General features: G+C 38.0%; 1 protein-coding gene and 1 pseudogene across 1 annotated transcript in view; one reads left to right on the top strand and one right to left on the bottom strand.

Annotated features, from left to right (window-relative positions):
• The window catches only part of RTL4 (retrotransposon Gag like 4), a 354,918-nt gene that overhangs the window by 306,881 nt on the left and 29,116 nt on the right, over positions 1-18,921 (bottom strand). The window lies entirely within an intron of this gene.
• Positions 17,232-18,557, top strand: LOC116854881 (annotated as a pseudogene).

Raw genomic sequence — 18,921 nt, 5'->3', positions numbered from 1 at the left:
AATTGACTTATTTCCCTAAGCATGATACCATCTAGTTCCATCCACGTCGTCGCAAATGGTAAGATTTCATTTCTTTTGATGGCTGCATAGTATTCCATTGTGTATATATACCACTTCTTCTTTATCCATTTATCTGTTGATGGACATCTAGGTTCTTTCCATAGTTTGGCTATTGTAGACATTGCTGCTATAAACATTTGGGTGCACGTGCCCCTTCGGATCACTATGTTTGTATCTTTCGGGTAAATACCCAGTAGTGAAATTGCTGGGTTATAGGTTAGTTCTATTTTCAACCTTTTGAGGAACCTCCATGCCGTTTTCCAGAGTGGTTGCACCAGCTTGCATTCCCACCAACAGTGTAGGAGGGTTCCCCTTTTTTCACATCCTCACCAGCATCTGTCATTTCCTGACTTGTTAATTTTAGCCATTCTGACTGGAGTGAGGTGATATCTCATTGTGGTTTTGATTTGTATTTTCCTGATGCCGAGTGATGTAGAACACTTTTTCATGTGTCTGTTGGCCTTCTGGATACTTCTTTACATAAATATCTGTTCATGTCTTCTGCCCATTTTTCTTGATTGGATTATTTGTTCTTTGGGTGTTGAGTTTGCTAAGTTCTTTAGAGATTTTGGATAATAGCCCTTTATCTGATATGTCGTTTGCAAATATCTTCTCCCATTCTGTCAGTGTCTTTTGGTTTTGTTAACTGTTCCCTTTGCTGTGCAAAAGCTTTTGATCTTTTTTTTAAAGCTTTTGATCTTGATGAAATCCCAATAGTTCATTTTTGCCCTTGCTTCCCTTGCCTTTGGCGATGTTCCTAGGAAGAAGTTGCTGCGGCTGAGGTTGAAGAGGTTGCTGCCTGTGTTCTCCTCAAGGATTTTGATGGATTCCTTTCTCACATTGAGGTCCTTCATCCATTTTGTGTCTATTTTCATGTGTGGTGTAAGGAAATGGTCCAATTTCATTTTTATGCATGTGGCTGTCCAATTTTTCCAACACCATTTATTGAAGAGGCCGTCTTTTTTCCATTGTACATTCTTTCCTGCTTTGTCAAAGATTAGTTGACCATAGTGTTGAGGGTCTATTTCTGGGCTCTCTATTCTGTTCCATTGATCTATGTGTCTGTTTTTGTGCCAGTACCATACTGTCTTGATGATGACAGCTTTGTAATAGAGCTTGAAGTCCAGAATTGTGATGCCTACAAGTCTGGCTTTCTTTTTCAATATTCCTTTGGCTACTCGAGGTCTTTTCTGGTTCCATATAAATTTTAGGATTATTTGTTCCATTTCTTTGAAAAAAATGGATGGTATTTTGTTGGGTTTTTTTAAGATTTTTTTTGTATTATTTGACAGAGATCACAAGCAGGCAGAGAGGCAAGCAGAGAGAGAGAAGAGGAAGCAGGCTCCCTGCAGAGCAGAGAGCCTGATGCGGGGCTCGATCCCAGGACCCTGGGATCATGACCTGCATGACCTGAGCCAAAGGTAGAGGCTTTAACCCACTGAGCCACCCAGGTGCCCGAAAAAATGGATGGTATTTTGATAGGAATTGCATTAAATGTGTAGATTGCTTTAGGTAGCATAGACATTTTCACAATATTTATTCTTCCAATCCAGGAGCATGGAACATTTTTCAGTTTCTTTGTGTCTTCCTCAATTTCTTTCATGAGTACTTTATAGTTTTCTGAGTATAGATTCTTAGCCTCTTTGGCTGGGTTTATTCCTAGGTATCTTATAGTTTTGGGTGCAATTGTAAATGGGATTGACTCCTTAAGTTCTCTTTCTTCTGTCTTGTTGTTGGTGTAGAGAAATGCAACTAATTTCTGTGCATTGATTTTATATCCTGACACTTGACTGAATTCCTGTACAAGTTCTAGCAGTTTTGGAGTGGAGTCTTTTGGGTTTTCCACATATAGTATCATATCATCTCCAAAGAGTGATAGTTTGACTTCTTCTTTGCCGATTTGGATGCCTTTAATTTCCTTTTGTTGTCTGATTGCCGAGGCTAGGACTTCTAGTACTATGTTGAGTAGCAGTGGTGATAATGGACATCCCTGCCGTGTTCCTCACCTTAGCTGAAAAGCTTTCCGTTTTTCTCCATTGAGAATGATATTTGCGGTGGGTTTTTCATAGATGGCTTTGATAATATTGAGGTATGTGCCCTCTATCCCTACACTTTGAAGAGTTTTGATCAGGAAGGGATGCTGTACTTTGTCAAATGCTTTTTCAGCATCTATTGAGAGTATCATATGGTTCTTGTTCTTTCTTTTATTAATGTGTTGTATCACATTGATTGATTTGCGGATGTTGAACCAACCTTGCAGCCCTGGAATAAATCCCACTTGGTCGTGGTGAATAATCCTTTTAATGTACTGTTGAATCCTATTGGCTAGTATTTTGGTGAGGATTTTTGCATCTGTGTTCATCAAGGATATTGGTCTCTAATTCTCTTTTTTGATGGGATCCTTGTCTGGTTTTGGGATCAAGGTGATGCTGGCCTCATAAAATGAGTTTGGAAGTCTTCCTTCCATTTCTATTTTTTTGGAACATTTTCAGGAGAATAGGAATTATTTCTTCTTTAAATGTTTGGTAGAATTCCCCCGGGAAGCCATCTGGCCCTGGGCTTTTGTTTGTTTGGAGATTTTTGATGACTGTTTCAATCTCCTTACTGGTTATGGGTCTGTTCAGGTTTTCTATTTCTTCCTGGTTCAGTTGTGGTAGTTTATTTGTCTCTAGGAATGCATCCATTTCTTCCAGATTGTCAAATTTGTTGGTGTAGAGTTGCTCATAGTATGTTCTTATAATTGTCTGTATTTCTTTGGTGTTAGTTGTGATTTCTCCTCTTTCATTCATGATTTTATTTATTTGGGTCCTTTCTCTTTTCTTTTTGATAAGTCTGGCCAGGGGTTTATCAATCTTATTAATTCTTTCAAAGAACCAGCTCCTAGTTTCGTTGATTTGTTCTATTGTTTTTTTGGTTTCTATTTCATTGACTTCTGCTCTGATCTTTATGATTTCTCTTCTCCTGCTGGGTTTAGGGTTTCTTTCTTGTTCTGTCTCAAGCTCCTTTAGGTGTAGGGTTAGGTTGTGTACCTGAGACCTTTCTTGTTTCTTGAGAAAGGCTTGTACCGCTATATATTTTCCTCTCAGGACTGCCTTTGCTGTGTGCCACAGATTTTGAACTGTTGTGTTTTCATTATCTTTGTTTCCATGAATTTTTTAATTCTTCTTTAATTTCCTGGTTGACCCATTCATTCTTTAGAAGGATGCTGTTTAATCTCCATGTATTTGGGTTCTTTCCAAATTTCCTCTTGTGATTAAGTTCTAGCTTCAGAGCATTGTGGTCTGAAAATATGCAGGGAATAACCCCAATCTTTTGATACCTGTTGATTTAGGACCCAGGATGTGAACTATTCTGGAGAATGTTCCATGTGCACCAGAGAAGAATGTGTATTCTGTTGCTTTGGGATGAAATGTTCTGAATATATCTGTGATGTCCATCTGGTCCAGTGTGTCATTTAAGGCCTTTATTTCCTTGTTGATCTTTTGCTTGGATGATCTGTCCATTTCAGTGATAGGGGTGTTAAAGTCCCCTACTATTATTGTATTATTGTTGATGTGTTTCTTTGATTTTGTTATTAATTGGTTTATATAGTTGGCTGCTCCCACGTTAGGGGCATAGATATTTAAAATTGTTAGACCTTTTGTTGGACAGATCCTTTGAGTATGATATAGTGTCCTTCCTCATCTCTTATTATAGTCTTTGGCTTAAAATCTAATTGATCTGATATAAGGATTGCCACCCCTGCTTTCTTCTGATGTCCATTAGCATGGTAAATTGTTTTCCACCCCCTCACTTTAAATCTGGAGGTGTCTTCGGGTCTAAAATGAGTTTCTTGTAGGTGACATATAGATGGGCTTTGTTTTTTTATCCATCCTGATACCCTGTGTCTTTTGATTGGGGCATTTAGCCCATTAACATTCAGGGAAACTATTGAGAGATATGAATTTAGTGCCATTGTATTGCCTGTAAGGTGACTGTTACTGTATATTGTCTCTGTTCCTTTCTGATCTACTACTTTTAGGCTCTCTCTTTGCTTAGAGGACCCCTTTCAATATTTCCTGTAGAGCTGGCTTGGTGTTTGCAAATTCTTTCAGTTTTTGTTTGTCCTGGAAGCTTTTTATCTCTCCTTCTCTTTTCAATGATAGCCTAGCTGGATATAGTATTCTTGGCCACATGTTTTTCTCGTTTAGTGCTCTGAATATATCATGCCAGCTCTTTCTGGCCTGCCAGGTCTCTGTGGATAAGTCTGCTGCCAATCTAATATTTTTACCATTGTATGTTACAGACTTCTTTTCCTGGGCTGCTTTCAGGATTTTCTCTTTGTCACTAAGACTTGTAAATTTTACTATTAGGTGACGGGGTGTGGACCTATTCTTGTTGATTTTGAGGGGGTTTCTCTGCACCTCCTGGATTTTGATGCTTGTTCCCTTTACCATATTAGGGAAATTCTCTCCAATAATTCTCTCCAATATACCTTCTGCTCCCCTCTCTCTTTCTTCTTCTTCTGGAATCCCAATTATTCTAATGTTGTTTCATCTTATGGTGTCACTTATCTCTCGAATTCTCCCATCGTGGTCCAGTAGCTGTTTGTCCCTCTTTTGCTCAGCTTCTTTATTCTCTGTCATTTGGTCTTCTATATCACTAATTCTTTTTTCTGCCTCATTTATCCTAGCAGTGAGAGCCTCCATTTTTAATTGCACCTCATTAATAGCTTTTTTTATTTCAACTTGGTTAGATTTTAGTTCTTTTATTTCTCCAGAAAGGGCTTTTATATCTCCTGAGAGGGTTTCTCTAATATCTTCCATGCCTTTTTCGAGCCCGGCTAGAACCTTGAGAATCATCCTTCTGAGCTCTAGATCCTACATATTACCAATGTCTGTATTGATTAGGTCCCTAGCCTTCGGTACTGCCTCTTGTTCTTTTTTTTGTGGTGAATTTTTCAGCCTCGTCATTTTGTCCAGATAAAAGTATTGAAGGAGCATTAAAATAGTAAAAGGGTGGCAAAGACCCCAGGAAAATACGCTTTAACCAAATCAGAAGAGACCCCAAATCATGGGGGGACAAAGGGAATAAAAAAAGTTTCAGAAAAAAAAGAAACAAAAAAACGAATAAAGAAAAATATAAAAAGGAAAAAAAAAAAATATATATATATAAGATAAACTAGTTAAAAAACGTTAAAAAAGAAAAAGGTAAAAGTTTAAAAAAATTAAGCAGAAGAAGAAAAAAAATGAAAAAAAAATTAAATTAACTGCAAGACTAAAGAATCATAGGGAGAAAGCCATGAGTTCTGTGCTTTGCTTTCTCCTCCTCTGGAATTCCACTGCTCTCCTTGGTTTTGAACCTGCACTCTTTGGTAGGTAGGTGAACTTGGTCCTGGCTGGATTTCTTGTTGATCTTCTGGGGTAGGGGCCTGTTGTAGTGATTCTCAAGTGTCTTTGCCCCAGGCGGAATTGCGCCACCCAAGGGGTCGGGCTGAGTAATCCGCTTGGGTTTGCTTTCGGGAGCTTTTGTTCTCTGAGTGCTTTCCATAGAGTTCCGGAGGACGGGAATGAAAATGGCGGCCTCCCAGTCTCCGGCCAGGAGGAGCCAAGAGCTTGGGGACCCTCTCCTCAGTGCGCCCTCAGAGAATAGCACCCAATCACTCCCGTCTCCCTGGCCTCCGGCTGCGCTCTGAGCTCACCCATCCTGTGAGCAGTTCAAGGTAACCCCGAGCTGAGAGCTCACTCCTTGGCTCTGTCTCTGTAGCCGGCTTCCCTCTTCTAATACCTGCAAGCTCTGCGATACTCTGCAATACTGGGGACACCACCCGGTCCTTCTGTGACCCTGCTGGACCTAGGGTCACGCTGACCCCGCGTGAGCTTCACACTGGTTTAGCCTCTGGAGCGATGTCCCTCAGCAGAACAGACTTTTAAAAGTCCTGATTTAGTGCTCCATTGCTCTGCCGCTTGCTGGGAGCCGGCCCCTCCCCCCACGGCCTATCTTCCCATAGCTTTGGATTTACTTCTCTGCGAGTCCTACCTTTAGAGAGTTGTTGATTTTCTGTTTCTAGAATTGCTGTTCTTCTTTTCGATCTCCCGTTGGATTTGTAGGTGTTTGCAATCTTTAGATAAGCTATCTAGCTGATCTTCTGCTACCTGATGTAGCCTCAGCCTGCTACTTCGCCATCTTGACTCCTCCCCCCTGGCTGCTCCTTCTTAATCTCCTCCACATCCTCCTCATTTCCCCCGACTGTTAACCACAGGGTTCAGGCTTCAGATCTCTCCTCTCTTCTACACTCATCCCCTGGGACATCTTATTTAGGCCCATAGCTTTAAATTCCCTCTATATGTTGAAGACTCAAAAATGTATATCACCAGTTCAGACCTCTCTCTCCTAAACTCCAGATTCATATCTACTGATACTAACCAACCATTTCAATATAGACATCTCAAAGTAAATATGACTAAAATAGAATTCCTGAGTTTTCTCCCAAATTTGCTCTTCCTCCCACTGTTCCCCATTTCAGTAAATATGCACAACATCATCCCAGTTGTTCAAACCAAAACCCAGGCACTTTTCTCTTTTCCTCTCATTCCATAGCCAGTCCATCAGCAATTCACATTGGCTATGCCTGTAAAATTCATGATATTCATGATAATCACAAATTTATTCATTTCTCATTATTGCATTGTTAATGTCTTAGGCTCAGCCACCTCTACCCTAATCACCCTGTATTCACTCTTGTCATCTTATAGACCATTCTCTGTGTAGTAGCTAGAGTGATCATTTTAAAATTGTTATCCAGAAAATGTGCTTCTGCAATGACTTCTCATTGGACATCCTTAGGTATAGCAGCATAGCCTTGCCCTCACTCACAACACACTCTTTCTCACTATCTCACTTCTTTCCTTCATAGTATTTACCACTATTTGAAAACTTATGTACCTACATATGTAATATTTTTACTTGTTTACATTTTTAAATGTCTTCTACGTACACACTGGCCAATGGAATGTCATTGCCATGAAGAAGGAACTTTAACTTCTCCATTGCTATAGCCCCAGAATTTAGAACAGTGTCTGGCACAGTAGACTTTCAGCAAATAATTTTTGAGCACATGAATGAATATAGAAAACTGAACTAGAGACCTGACTTCATTGGGTTCCAACATTCCCTGCCTGTCTCTGTGAAGCTCCCTTCCCAAATGGAGTCCACATTCTAGGTAAGACCATAGGAAGTTTGGGAAGAAACTGCTTTCCACCTCATCTCAACTCTGACAGACAAATTAAACACCAATATAGCTCTCAGGGAGTTCTTTTTGTGGCAAAACTGTGATTTCTCTAGTCTACAAATGATTTTAATGAGAAAGGATCCATCATGATCAAAAGTACTATTCCTAACTATGCTCATGATGAATGTGCAATAATTAAGATATTCCAACTACTGTCACTTGCTTGGCACATTCCAATTATGGAGGATGCTAGAAATAAAAAGATTAAAAACATCACCTGTTGCAAACATTGTATAGAGAAGAGCATCTGCACAGAACCCTTTGGATAATACCTCTGATGATGAATTGCTTATTGCAACAGAAAGAAATTGACTTGTAAAACTATAGACACAGGGAAGGAGCATCAGGATCCTTGACAACAGATCAAAGTTGGGGTTAAAAAGCAGTATTGTCCCTAGGCAACAATATACAATGTATAATTCAGGAATCTGTCCAGTGGAGGAAGTGATAAGTGCAAGGGGTTTTCAACATCTCCAGTCATTATTCAGTTACATGGGAAAGAAGTGAAAGAATAGAAGGAAATTTGGCCTGGAGTTTATAGCATGGTATGTTGCAACACTGAATTCACATTAGAATCACCTTTGTATATTAAAGCCACTCACCCCTAGGATTCACTCCCAGTGATTCTGATTTACTTAACCTGGAGCAAGTCCCAGGCACTAGTATGCTGCTTAAGATTATCAGGTGATTCCAATCTGCAGTCAGGTTTGAGAACAGTTTTTAGCTGATACAAATCTTCAGAAGGCATCCTGTTTCTTTAACTCTGGTTCTCAAAGTTGGTCCCCAGATCTGCAGCAACAGTATCACTCAGAAATATGTTAGAAATGCAAATCATGGGGTCTCAACTCAGATCTGCTGAATCAGAAACTCTGGGGACAGGGCCCAGTGATCTGTGGTTTAACAAGCCCTCCAGGTGATAAAGCACCCCTAAGCCGGAGAACCACTTCTTTAACCAGCAGTAACAGATTAAACAAAAGTGAATATATCCCTCTAACTGTAATAGAGTTAAAAAGCTGAGGTGCAAGGAGCAGCTAGAGGCACTTTGACTACAAACTGGACTGAAGCTCTACAGCTGGAGCTGGGTTTTTATGGGGCTCCCGCTTCAAGAGAAAATGTTAGTGAGTTAAGAGTGAACACTGAACCAAAATGTAAATCAAAGTTTAGATTAAATCTAATTATTTAGATTAAATCAAAGTTTAGATGATACCTGGAAATATTTAGGAATTAACAACAAAGGTACTGGTTCATAAAGGAAGATTTTCCTTTAAAATATATTAGTTCTATAGAAGTGCTTTTAAAAAAAAATTAGTGTACTACAGAAACCTGTGGGAAGCTTGTTAAAAATATAGATTCCTGGGCCCCACACCCAGAGATTCTGATTTACTTTTTAAATATTTATTTTATTTATTTGAAAGAGAGAGAGCAGGGGGAGGGGCAGAGAGAGAGAGAGATAAGCAGACTCCCCACCAAGTAGGGAGCCCAGCACCGGCTGATTCTGGAAGCCTGAGATCATGACCTGGGCTGAAATCAAGAGTTGGACACTCAAACGACTGAGCCACTCAGGCACCCCCAGAGATTCTGATTTAGTAGGTCTGGAGTGAGACCCATAGATTTACATTTTCAGTGAACTTTTTAGGTGATTCTTTAGTAGGTGGTCTTCTTACCAAACATTAAGAAATGCTGTACTGTATGAACTTGGTTTTATCAATGGGCTGATCTGGGGCACCTGGATGGCTCAGTGGGTTAAAGCCTCTGCCTTCGGCTCAGGTCATGATCCCAGGGTTCTGGGATCCAGTCCCATATCAGGCTCTCTGCTCAGCAGGGAACCTGTTTCCTCCTTTCTCTCTGCCTGCCTCTCTACCTACTTGTGATATCTGTCTGTCGAATAAATAAAATCTTATCAATGGGCTGACCAAAAAGAATTCTGATTGAATCCCAGTGTCAGTGGTCTAGATGGCAGATGAAATGTGTCCCTTGTAGAATTAATCATATGACCTTGCAAATAAACATACCTATTGACATCATTCTGGTGGCTATATACTAACTGGGAAGAAAATAACTGCAGAATTCAATGCCCTCTTGAATGCTGAATCTACCTGCCCAGAACTGCAGAATAACAACAATAATGCCAAAAACAAGACCCATAAAGTGGACATGTGAAAGCTGACTGCAGCTTATTTTATATTTTCAATTTAATTCTTGTTTGGGACCTACTTATTTTGACTGTATGATCTAATTTCCTAAGTTCATCTCATAATAATTTTAGGAAGCCTTAGAATACCTATCTTGGCATGTAAAGTAATGGAGAGGTCACAGCTTTGTGACTGACCTATCCTATACCAGCCCAACACCATATATCTTTAGTCACAATCCATAAATATTCAGTGATAGTAATGACATCTAAAATTTCTCCTCTATTTCCAGACTATGAAAGGACATATGCTTACGATAGCCATAAATGGCAGATGAAGTAATCTACTATTCAGCTTAAAACAACATATACTGTGCATGCACAAATTATATACATACACATACAGAAACACATTCATATTACAGGACTTTCAAACTCCACCTAGCTTTTTAGTCTCCTACCCCATCGTCTGGTTGAACTTATTAGAACAAAGACTACTCATTTATTGTCATAGACCAAAGGCATTGTTTAGTCTCCCCAGGCCCCTGCCTTGGGCATGACTAGTCCAGACAATTGTACAGGCCCTGATCTTTGACAGAAGGATCTATCTTCAGTAATAGGAAATAATTAGTTCCAGATTGAACATAAATCTAGTTCTGCCTAACAAACCTAAAAGTAAGAACTGAACATATTGTTCTCTTTCCAAGTGGTGTCACTATGCTCCAGAACAAAACTCAAGAATATTTATAGAATACCAAAAATTTATATATATATAGCCCACTCCAACAAAGTAACAAGACTCACAATATTGGATATCAAATAAAAAATTATCAGGCATGCAAAGTGGCAGTAAAAGATGAGCCACAATGTGAAAATAAATCAACCCACCAAAACTGGTCCACTATTGGCATAGACATTACTATAAGCAGAAAAGGATACTTAAAATATATTATAACTGTATTCTACATTAAAAGTTAAAGATATGGAATATATAAAAAAGACCTAAATCAAATTTGTGGAGATGAAAACTACAATGTATGAGATGGAAAATGCTACTAGAAATAATTAATAACAGATTAGATATGGAATTTAAAAAGGTCAATACACCTAAATCCACAAAAATAGCTAGTATCCAAAACAAAACACAAAGAGTAAAAAGGAGAAGGAAGAGAAGAAAAATATTTGAAGATGATGCACAAAAATTTTCACATTTGATGAAAATATAAAAACATAGACCCAAAAAGATCAAGAAAACTCAAATCAGAAAAACGAAGAAAGAAGAAAACCACACCAATTTACATCATAATCAAATTTCAGGAAAACCAGTGATAAAAAGAAAATCTTAAAAGTAGTCAGAGAAAAAAGATACCTATGTAGAGTAAGAATGACAGATTTTTTTCATTGGAAACAATGCAAGTGAGAGGACAGTGTAGTATTATCTCTAAAACACCAAAAGAAAAAAACTGTCAAGAGAAAATATCTTCCATCAGAAAGGATGAATACCCAACTTTTGCATCAACATGGATGGAACTGGAGGATATTATGCTGAGAGATATAAGTCAAACAGAGAAAGTCAATTATATGGTTTCACTTACTTGTGGAACATAAGGAATAACATGGAGGACATTAGGAGAAGGAAAGGAAAAGTGAAGGGGGGGAAATCGGAGGGGGAGATGAACCATGAGAGATTATAGACTCCAAGAAACAAACTGAAGGTTTTAGAGGGCAGGGTGGTGGGGAAATGGGTGAGCCTGGTGGTGGGTATTATGGAGGGCATGGATTGCATGGAGTACTGGGTGTTAAACAATGAATCTTGGAACACTACATCAAAAACTAATGATGTATTATATGGTGACTAACATAACACAGTAAAAAAAAAAACAAGAGAAAATGTCTTCTGAAAATAAAGGGGGCACAGCCCTATACTTTTGAGTATAAACCCAAAAGAAGTAAAAGCAAGGACTTGAACAAGTATCTGTACACCCATGTTCAAAGCAACACTATTTGCCATAGTTAAAAGATGGGAACACAAATGTCCATCAACTGATGAGTGGATAAACAAAATGTGATATATACATAAAGTAGAATATTACTCAGCCTTAAAAATGAAGGTATCTCGGGGTGCCTGGGTGGCTCAGTGGGTTAAAGCCTCTGCCTTCAGCTCAGGTCATGATCTCAGGGTCCTGGGATCGAGCACCGCATCGGGCTCTCTGCTCGGCAGGGAGCCTGCTTCCCTCTCTCTCTCTCTGCCTGCCTCTCTGCCTACTTGTGATCTCTCTCTGTGTGTGTCAAATAAATAAAATCTTTAAAAAAAATAAAATAAAATAAATTTTAAAAAATGAAGGTAACTGACACATACTACAACATGGCTGAACACTGAGGACTTTATGCTAAGTGAAATAAACCACTCACCAAAAGACAAAAAAAGTGTGTGATTTCACTTATATGAGGTACCTAAAGTAGTCAGATTCAGAGACAGGAGAAGGGTGGTTGGCAGGGGCTGATAGCAGGGGAGTGGAGAGTTAGTATATGATGGGTATAGAGTTTCAGTTAAGAAAGATGAAAAAGTTCTGAATATGCATGTTAGTGATGGTTGTACAACAATGTGAATGTACTCAGCGTCACTGAACTGAATAATTTAAAATGGTTAAAATGTTAAATTTTATGTTATGTATATTTTACCACAATAAAAAAAACTTAAAAAAAATCTTTAAAAGGGGTATTAAAGATGTTTTCAGACACACAAAAGCTGATACAACTCATCATCAGCAAACCCATGCTTCAAGTTAAAGTCTCTTAGAAGAAAAATTATACTAGATAGATACATAGATCTACAAAAAGAAATAAAGAACCAAAAATGGTACACATAAAAGTAAAAGTATAAGAGAATTTGCTCTTATAATTTTAATACTGTAAGAGATAATTGACTGTTTAAAAAATAAAAACAATTTATTGTGATATTTTTTGCATGAATAAAAGCAAAATGCATAACAACTGTAGTACAAAGGCTTAGAGGAGAGAAGTGGAATTATACTCATGTGAGTCTCCCATACTATATGGTAAGTAGGATAATATCACTTGAAAATAGATTGTAATTAAAGATGTATATTATAAACAACCCCCAAATACTAATAAAATTAGAAAACAAAGACAACATTAATAAGACAATGAAGGAGATTAAATGGAATTAAAAATTTCAGTTAATCCAAAATAAAGCAAAAAACAAAAAGGACAGGAAAGGGAACAAAGAACACATATGACAAATGAGAAAAAAATAGCAGGATGAAAGGATTAAAGTTAGCCATATCAACAATTACATTAAATGTAGATGGTCTAAACACCAGAAATGACTCAATTGTCCATCCACATATGAATGGATAAACAAAATGGTATATCCATACAATGGAATACTGCTCATAAATAAAAAGAAATAAATTGTTGATATACAACATTTAGATGTATATCAAAATAATTACATTGAGTTTAAAAATCCAGACCAAAAAAAGGATATAGACTATATGATTCCACTTATATAAAAATCCAAGAAATGTAAACTATTATACTGTGACCAAAAACAGTTTTCTGGGGCTGAGAGGTGATTCCCAAAAGGCCTGTTAAAACTTTGGGAGATAATGGATATATTCACTATCTTTATGGTAATAATGGTTTCATGGCTGTAGACATGTGAAAAAATTAAATTATATACTTTAAATATATAGTTTATGTATGCCAGTTATACCTCCATAAAGCTGTTATGGTTATTTTTTTAATGTACTGTGGGAGTTCTGAGCAGATAGACTCAAAATGGATCACAGTAGTAGGGCACGGAAGCTACATTTCTCATCTCATGAGTGTTAAGAATGATCTCTGGGGGTAAATTATTTTTTTCTAGGATCTATATTTTCCTTGTAATGATGGGAGTATGGAAAAATCTCAAATTGTATGCCCACATCTGAAATGAATTAGTTCCACAGAACATAAGATATAGAAGGGTCTTAGAGGTCCAGTGGTTTTCAAACATTGCTCCACAGAGCACTGGAGTACTTCTGAGTTCTCAGAGTGTGTGAAGAGGGTGGTGTTGCAGGAGCTGAGAAGACATAAGAGGGACTCTTCCATCCTGACTCAATTAGAGCAGCTCTACTCTTACGTGTTTTACATACTGAATTGCAGAGTAGTATTTTATTTTTTCATTTTTTTTAATTTTTGGGAGGAGGGATGGGCAGAGGAAGAGAGAGAATCTTAAGTAGGCTCCACACCCAGCATGGAGCCCAATGTGGGGCTCAATCTCACAATCCTGAGATCATGACCTGAGCTGAAATCAAGAGTGGGAGGCTTAACCAACTGAGCTACCCAGGCACCATGAGTAATAGTTTATTTAAAAAAAATAAAAACACCCCATGACTAAAAAGATAAAAATGGAAAATCATAGGTATAGCTCAAAAAATGTGCTATGTGACTAATAATTTACTACATCCATTTATTGTACTTATTGTAGTGTAGCTAAAATGTTAAAGAGACTGGGAGGTCCTGCCTACTATGCTAGTTTCTCTAGTTATAGCATAACATAGGAAGGAAGAAGTTATTGAGAAAGAAAGCACAACGGGAAAGCTAGATGACTTAATTTTTCATGATCCAAGTCTTTGTTTAAAATGATACAGATAAATACTAATAACTAATAACAGATAAATAACTAATATCCATGCACTGGATAATCACTTTGCATGCATTAAGTTCCTAAATCTTCCCAACCATCTTATGGAATAAGAGCTATTTATCATCCTCAGTTGTCAGATGTGGAAATTGAGGCATAGAGGGATTAATTAGCTGAAAAGCATAGAGCTATTAAGTGGTGAGGAAGTCAGGAACAGAACCCATATATGCATGACTCTAAAGCACATTCTCAACCATTACATGCTATTGCTCTCTGGTTCAACTATTTTCAAACTATATGGAATTCATTCATGGATGTGTTGGTGGTATAGAGAATGAGAAGGGGGAGGGAATCTGACTCTTTGCCATTACTATCATCACTTTGTGATCATAGTAACTCTACCTCCATTTGTTTATATAAGATTTCCACTGAACACACATTTTCAATACTAAAAAAATTTAAAGAGGTTTGAAAAGCACTGACAATAGTATGATCCCTTCATGTTAACAAATGAAAATACTGAGAACACAAGGGGAATGTGCTCTACCTTTGGTAATAATAACATAGCAAGTTAGTGGCAGGTCTTGACTCTGTCCAGCATTATTTTCTCATATGCCATTATTTCACCATGAACCCCAACAAGGTCTTACCAAAATTTTAGTGGAATATATGAGTTTTGAAAAATCAAAATTGAAAGTAAGCAATGTCTAAAGAGAAGACCTTATTCTGAAATTCAGAGTGAGCTGTACTCCAGGAAGTGACAGCCATCTCTAACATCCAGTACTCTAAGCAAAATATTTTTCCTTGACCACTAGTGGGTACTGAAGTGCACAAATAATTTAATGTTATAATGGAACTTTCTTAATGCATATCAGGTACAAGTCTGGGTAGGAATTTAAACTTAAGCTTCATGCATCAAGCTTTTCCTAGGGATATGCCAGAAAACTGAAGAGAAGATAATCACAGCCAACCTTGCATTTGAAAATGACTCAACCAAGTTCTGGCAGAGCCAAGTTCTAGGCTTTGTGCTCATCCTCCGTCTCAGATTTCAGGGTCATTTTTTTCAGTTCCAGACCCTAAGACCTTTATCTCAGATATAAACCTCAGAACTTTGAGGGGGCCTACGAAATTCCTGAATTGTTCCACAAAATTTTGCATGTATGTGCATATTTCTAGAGAGTGAATACTTAATTTTCTTTAGAATCTCAAAGGAGTTCATAATGCCTAAAAGGTTAAGAAATGCTAGTTTAGACTGAGTTTCTATGAGTGCACTGGGCATTATGCCCTTTGTGAGATCAGAGGGAGGTAAGCTATCTTTTTGACCTGAAAGCTCCAGCAATAGTAAAAACTGAAGCTGGAATTTTATGTTTCTCCCTGCCTGCCTGCTTAATCTCCTTTGTGAGGAGTATGAAGAGAGGAAATAAAGAGAAACAGAAGATAGATTATTTCTCTGTGTTCTGTTTATACGATGCCAGATAACCTATTTAGCATAAACTCTTGCCTTTTAACATGTTTCAGTGTCATGCAGAGCTAGTATGATACAGTGGAGGAAAGTATAGGCTTTAGAGACAAACAGACGCTGATTCAAATCCAGACTCCACCACTTTGTGACAATTTAGTTAACTTCTTTAGGCCTCTGTTTTCTAATTTGTAAAATGGGAATTAAAGGAACTACTTCTTAATGTTGTAAGGTTAAATGGTATAAGGCAAAGAGCCTAGTAAATTGAAAGGGCATAATAAATAATAGAAAATTTTTAATTAGAATTCACTATTACCACCAAGGGCACAACCTTTCTACTCCAGTTTTTTTAATTCCTTCTACATATTTCTCTCTGTTCTGCTAAATCTGTTTCCTGGTTCGCCCCTTTCTTCCATCTTCCTTGCTTCTCCTCTTTCTTTCCTAGTATCTTTCTACCTTCCTCTCTTTAATCTCTCTCCTTCTCTCACTATACATCTATATTCCCTTCTATTCACCTAACAGGAAAGAGAGAAATATGAAGCAACTTGGAATTAAGACATGAATAGTCAAGGGAAAATAAAAGCCAAATTTCAAGGATATCAGGTCTCATTATTGAAGTTCTGCATCTTCACCTGAAATCTCATCTATAAATACGTAATTACCTCTAAACTTACCATGTCCCCTTGAATGTCTCAATCTCAGCCTAAATCAATGTCAGGTTTCCTGTTGTACTCTGACCTGAAAATAAGTCCCTGGGGTGCCATGGAGATTTGAAGTTCTCCCTGAGCTCTTGCGCTTTTACTTAATTGAAAAGCCAAACATCTGAGAAATATTTACCCAAGAACTTGTTTGCTACATTAATTAATTAAAATATGATGCGAACCCACTTACCAATGCCATAGAGACAGAGGGTTGACTAATTTTAAAACCTCCTTTAAAAAAGAGAAAACAGTAAAAGAAAGGATACATAAATAAATGCCTTAGATATTTTATTTTAACTTAAAACATAAATGTACCTTCCTTTCCCAATATTCTGATGTAGGACCAAGGCCAGCATTATAATTTTTCTTGTATAAAACTCATCCATAAGTGTCATTAATGATTTCTAGTTTCAGTTCATTTGACATGGAGTAAGAATCTATAGGCACTTGTAAAGCATACTGAGTGAAGAATCCTATATTGTGTAATCTTATTCCCAATTATTTATCAATGTAGTAGTCCCATTTGGCTTGATAGTCCCATTTTTAGTGACATGGATTTACTGAAGTTTTCCAAATCAGTTTAGTATTTTGTTTTTATTATTAAATGTATCATATAAAAATAACTTATAATGGGAATGTAAAATATAAAGAATAAACATTAAATGGAGATCCACATACTCACAACCTACCTTAACAAATATATCATCGGGGTGCCTGGGTGGCTCAATGGGTTAAAGCCTCTGCCTTCAGCTCAGGTCATGATCCCAGAGTCCTGGGATCGAGCCCCACATCGGGCTCTCTGCTTGGCAGGGAGCCTACTTCCTCCTCTCTCTCTGCCTGCTTCTCTGACTACTTGTGATCTCTGTCTGTCAAATAAATAAATAAAATCTTAAAAAAAAAAGAAATGTATCATCACAGGCTCTACAACTAGGGATGCTTGCTGCTCTCAGTGCGAGGCCCAGCTTCCTTCAAAATGTCTACTGTTCACGAAATTCTCTGCAAGCTCAGCTTGGAGGGTGATCACTCCATGCCCCCTAGTGCATATGGGTCGGTGAATGCATACACCAATTTTGATGCTGAGCATGATGCTCTGAACATTGAAACAGCCATCAAGACCAAAGGTGTGGATGAGGTCACCATTGTCAACATTTTGATCAAACGCAGCAATGAACAGAGACAAGATATTGCCTTCACCTACCAGCGAAGGACCAAAAAGGAACTTGCATTAACGCTGAAGTCAGCCTTGTCCGGCCACCTGGAGACAGTTATTTGGGGCCTATTAAAAACACCTGCTCAGTATGATGCTTCTGAGCTGAAAGCCTCCATGAAGGGACTGGAGACTGATGAGGACTCCCTCATTGAGATCATCTGCTCAAGGACCAAGAGCTTCAGGAAATTAAAAGAGTCCACAAGGAAATATACAAGACTGATCTGGAGAAGGACATCATTTCTGACACATCTGGTAACTTCCACAAGCTGATGGTTGCCCTTGCAAAGGGTAGAAGAGCAGAGGATGGCTCTGTCATTGATTATGAACTGATTGACCAAGATGCCCGGGATCTCTATGATGTCAGAGTGAAGAGGAAAGGAACTGATGTACCCAAGTGGATCAGCATCATGACTAAGTGGAGTGTGTGTCACCTCCAGAAAGTATTTGATAGGTACAAGACTTTATGACATGTTGGAGAGCATCAAGAAGAAGGTCAAAGGAGAACTGGAAAATGCTAAACCTGGTCCAGTGCATTCAGAATAAGCCCCTGTATTTTGCTGACCGACTGTATGACTCCACGAAGGGCAAGGGGATTCATGATAAAGTTCTGATAAGAATCATGGTCTCTCACAGTGAAGTGGACATGTTGAAAATTAGGTCTGAATTCAAGAGAAAGTATGGCAAGTCCCTGTATTACTACATCGAGCAAGACACAAAGGGTGACTACCAGAAAGCGCTGCTGTACCTGTGTGGTGGGGATGACTGAGGCCCAAGACGGTTGAGCATCCAGGAGTGGTGCTCCTTTGTTTCCAGCTAACAATTCTAGAAAATAGCTTGTGAATAATAGTCCCCTTGGGCCCGTCCCCGCAGGGATGGCATTAGTATCACCTGCTCCCCATTCTTATTGCAGTTGCCTAAGCATTGCCTGCCTCTTATGTCCAGTCTCTCCTTTTAGCCAAAGAAATGAGCATTCCAGGAGTTGGAAGTGAAATCTATGATGTGAAACACTTTGCCTCTTGTGTACTGTGTCATAAACAAATGAATAAACTGAATTTTTACTTTATAAAAAAAGAAATATATCATCACAAATAACATTGAAGGCTCTTGTGTCAAGAACTGTCAACTGTCTGAGATTTTACCTTACTTATAAACTGATAAGTTGGCCTGCCACAGTTTCACAGATGTTGGCCAAAATCAATCTAGTTGTTTATCTTTATGCCAATACTACACTGTCATGATACTGTAGTATTATATTAAGACTTGAAAGTCAGCTAGTACAAGTCCTCCAAATTTTTTTCTTTTTTTAATTTGTTTTAGCTAATTTAGATTCTTTATATTTCCATGTAAATTTGAGAACTATCTTTTCAATTTCAAAAAAAAAAACATTCCAGCATTTTAATTGGGATTGAGTTAAATCTGTAGATAAATAATTAACATTT

Source organism: Lontra canadensis, unplaced genomic scaffold (genome assembly GCF_010015895.1).
Source record: "Lontra canadensis isolate GAN:19392208 unplaced genomic scaffold, GSC_riverotter_1.0 scaffold96, whole genome shotgun sequence".
Lineage (NCBI taxonomy): Eukaryota > Metazoa > Chordata > Mammalia > Carnivora > Mustelidae > Lontra > Lontra canadensis.
Note: the sequence above shows the minus strand (reverse complement) of the source record. Positions and strands in the feature narration are given on the sequence as shown.